Here is a 4394-nt window from a genome sequence, read left to right as displayed (position 1 = left end):
GTACTGTTCATGTATGTCCATGGAGTACAAGGAAGGGGGTCTACCCGGTAGTCATAGGGACCTGGGTACATAAGTGCTATAGAACAAATGGTCCCTGACCAATTAGGAGTGAATTAGTAAACTTTAAGAAAATATTCAATACCCAATCACTTGTTAAAACACTATTGTTTATTCAAATAGTGTTGGTACGTAGAAAAACTGTATATTTCATTTGCAAACATATACTGAACATTTTTAACAGTGACCACTGTACAGGGAAGGGAAAGGGAGTGTAGTGCTCAGGAAAAGTGTGGGTAGGTGAGGTGACAATTCAATTGTATATCTCCTTTAACAATTGATAATGGCTTCCCGGTGGAGCCTGAATAGAATTAATCATCAATTATCATTATCATTCAATACGACATCATAAATAACAGGTGTACATATTAACACGCTGATTATGTGCAGCAGTTGGTAGTCGACGTTTCGACCCTCATGGTAGGGATGCTGGCCCTTACGCGACGGGTCTTCCTCAGGACAGTGCAAAGGGGAGGTGTGGGCAGTTCCTGTTGTATCGATCTCACCACGATTTATTCAGGTAGACAAACATTTGTGAAAATATTCCTTATCGAACAAACGAGGAGGTTCGCATTCATTTATTGAAAACTAACAATGAGGGCGGAGTAGCAGCATGTCAACGCCTCTCTTGATATGCGTTGTATCGTGCGGGGGAGAGAGATCGGTATTCTATTAGGGTCCGTTGTGGTGTGCACATAATAATTCGGCCCCCGTTCTGAGTAATCAAGGGGCGAATTTCATGGCTCAGGTCCTACTGGTTACCGTCCTAACACAGCGAATCGGGCAACTTCGTCCCCGGCATCAGCACATCCGACCGTTAACAAGTGATTGGGTAATGAATATTTTCTTAAAGTTTACTAATTCACTCCTAATTGGTCAGGGACCATGTATGTCCATGGCTCAATTTAATTTGCGCCAATGGTTGCAGGTTTGGAGACCTGGACTTATTTGCCATTATCAGGCTTTGACCCAGAATGAAAGAGAGAAAGGAAGAAAAGAGGGAAAGAAGGAGAAATAGAAAGATAGAAAATTATTGAAATTGGAGAAAAGGCGGGATTGACGACATGAGGCTGCAGTGGAATCTTGAGAATGATGGGAAATGGCGTAGACCTATTAATGTGTTCCGTTTTCAAATGGCCTACTGTCACTGAAGTGCACATGAATTTTGTCAGAGGGTTGTTGTAGGCAGCACCAACAGCACGAATTTATTTGACAAACTAGACAGAGGTTATCCCAGTAGTGAAAGTTGCCTGCCGCAAGGATTTTGGACATAAGCACTTATTTATTTATTTATTTAGTTGACCAATTCCGCACTGAACAGAAAGAAAACTGTACCCTGATGAGTGATGTTTTCTTCCACCAGCACTCATTGAGCCATTACACTTGTCTAGAGCATCTGTTCTTTTTCTTCAAGTACAAGACATACAGTTCCAGTTTCCTAGCATTCAAGGACTGCAACTTTTGACTAATTTGTTAACTATTTAACTAGTGCCATGGATGTATCAAAAATAGATGTTTAAGAGACTTTCCAGAGGGCTGCTGGGCATAGATCATCTTGGGATTCCTAACTTCCATGTATAGACTTTTTGATTTTTGCCTGAATGCAGTTGAAAATTCTGATAAAAAAGAATGTTGCCTTTCTTTGGTAAGCATGTAACAAACCTGTTATAAATGAGTTATGTACCTTATTTTCATCAGAGATTCAAAGAAAAGTCTAGCTTGTCACAAAAAGTCCTGTAATAGCTGTACCAGGCCTTCAATTTGGTGAGGGTTGAAGAATGATTTACGTATAGAATACATCTTCTGCATTGGCGATATTTGTGCTAGTTAATTCCATTTGCCTCCATAATTGCTTTCTTATTGAGCATTATTTTTTTTGTCTCACTATGTCCTAATCGATATGCCATTTATTTTCCAATTGTCTGGTTCAGAGTTTCTTTCCGCTAAGTGAGTCATTGAACCTTGCACTGAAAGAGAGCAGTGGAATTATCCCTGAGGGTTTTGTATTAACAGGTTAATCTAACACCTCCAATAATTTACAATTAAGATGATTTAAATCCTGATTCAGGCCGTGATCAGTAGGTTCAAAATCTAAACAGTCAACATTCTCTTACCTAGGTCCCATCAAGTGAATTCCAAAGCCGGAACATGACTTAAACTGTTTTCAACCCTCATTTCTTGTTGACACATCATTGATTAGAACTGTACTAAGAAGTGATCATCTAGCCATGTGGGAAAATCTTCCTGTCGGGAGACCAATGGTGAAACTGACATCTTGGTGCACCGTATGCAGGTTGCGGAGTGTCCCTTTATCTCACCACACAGTATCCAGGAGGTGCTGTGGAGAAAGCAGAAGAGGACACACATCAGAGGGAGAGCAAGGAAGAGACTACGAGGGAACGCGAAGGAGCGGAGAACCCGGCAGGCGAGTGGACAAGACGTTAGACAACTGAAGACCAGGGAGTCGTATTGAATGTCCCGAAGGACAAGGAGAGGCCAGGAGGCCAATGGAATTACGCTCCGCACCACCACTCTCCAGGAGGAGCTTGGCTGGACCAGGTACGGGTCCAGATACAGGGGTTCTCTAAACACTGGGTAGGGAAGGGAAGTTCTTAGAGGGAGAACACTGCTTTCTTTACTCAACAGGGGATGCACAAGGTGGCGGTATTGGGTAAAACCCTCACAACCCCGTTTGTTGCATCCAAGAGCGTCTCGGCCCTCCCACTGACCCGTGTTTTTTTTGTTGTTGTTTTGTTTCTTCTTGGACTCACTGACCAATGATGAAGACCCAGGAGCTCCGGCGATATCCTCCAAGCACTGGTGAAAAAGGATGCCTCCTGAAAATTGGACGGCCATTATCTTTGTTTTTCGTAATAAAAGAGACACCAGAGAGACTTAAAGTGTCTGGATCTTCCTGACACTTCCACAAACAGTAACTCCGTATAGAGGAGGATATCATGGATAACATGAAGGAGTTCTGCTAAATTACTAGAGGGAAACAAGCCTTACTAAAGGTATTTGAGGCTATTGGAGAAACAATCTAATTACAAAGTGGGACATCAGACAGTAATGGACCAATTTCATAATTTAAGTGATCAACCCCCACTCCCACTACTTCCTGAATCTCTGATGTGGCAGATACTTTTATGGTCATTTGGACTATTCATTGCAAGATCAGGTATAGTGAACCCTCCCAGATTGGTACCAGACAGAATGTCCTACTTCAGGTAGTTCAGCATATAAAGACTCTGATCTTTCTATAAGTATGGTTACGAATTCAGCTCCAAAAGCTAATATTAGCCCAAGTCTTCCTTTAAGTTCAAACTGTGCTGATTCCACCTTCAACGTAATATTGTGGAACATTGCAGACATCCCCTTCAAGCAAGAGAACGAAATTTGTCTGATATATTAAAGATTTTGGATGAATCTATCTTCACAAGACCTGGGCAGTGGATGACTCCTACAGATGATGTCATTTCATATTGTAACCCTGCACTACCATCAGTTTGAAGGCTTCCATGGTTTCATGGGAACAGTCCAGCCCGAACTGCTAAGCCATGTCTTTCCTGGACTGGAATCAAGCATCCTAGGACCGGTTTCTGGCTATCAGCCGTCATCAGCCAAAAAACAATGGGTTTAGGCCCAGATCTCTGTACTGGAGTGAATGTATTGGTTCTGCATTCTGTCCATCAATTGTTGTTTTTGCATTTGTCACCCCGAGTTGGACGGGCATGCTTGGACGTGAGTCCCGTGCTCTCAACACCACTGGTGTCAAGCTATCGTGGCTGATGACGGCTGATAGCCAGAAGCCGGTCCTAGGATGCTTGATTCCGGTCCAGGGAAGACATGGCTTGGCAGTTCAGTCTGGACTATTCCCATGAGGCACAGGGTCAAGGCTGATTTGCATTTGGCCATGTCTGAACTGGGGTGGTGTGGAGTGCAAAAAACGATGGATTTAGGCCCAGATCTCTGTACTGGGGTGAATGTATGACATTGTTGTGCATTCTGTCCATCAATTGTTGTTTTTGCATAAAGCAAAGACTTCTGTTCCTGTCAGCACAATTTAAAAATGCGTGTTTCTTGTTCTCATCAGCAAAGAAAGCGTGACTCCCGTATGGTGAGCGGCGTGCCTATGACACCCACTAAGGCCTAGATTCACCAATCTGTTCCTTTGCATGTTGGGGAAAATGCATTTTGCCATGCACTAATTCAGTAAGTGTGTGCACAAGTGCACAACACAGTGTAAGTGTGCACATCAAATCAAATCAAATCAAATCAAAAGGCTTTATTCGATTTTAGGTTTAAAATCATAAAAGCATACAGACAAATAATACAAT

This window comes from Lissotriton vulgaris, unplaced genomic scaffold (genome assembly GCF_964263255.1).
Source record: "Lissotriton vulgaris unplaced genomic scaffold, aLisVul1.2 SCAFFOLD_3419, whole genome shotgun sequence".
Classification (NCBI taxonomy): Eukaryota; Metazoa; Chordata; class Amphibia; order Caudata; family Salamandridae; genus Lissotriton; species Lissotriton vulgaris.
The sequence above is the reverse complement of the archived record's forward strand: the minus strand, read 5'-3'. Positions refer to the sequence as shown.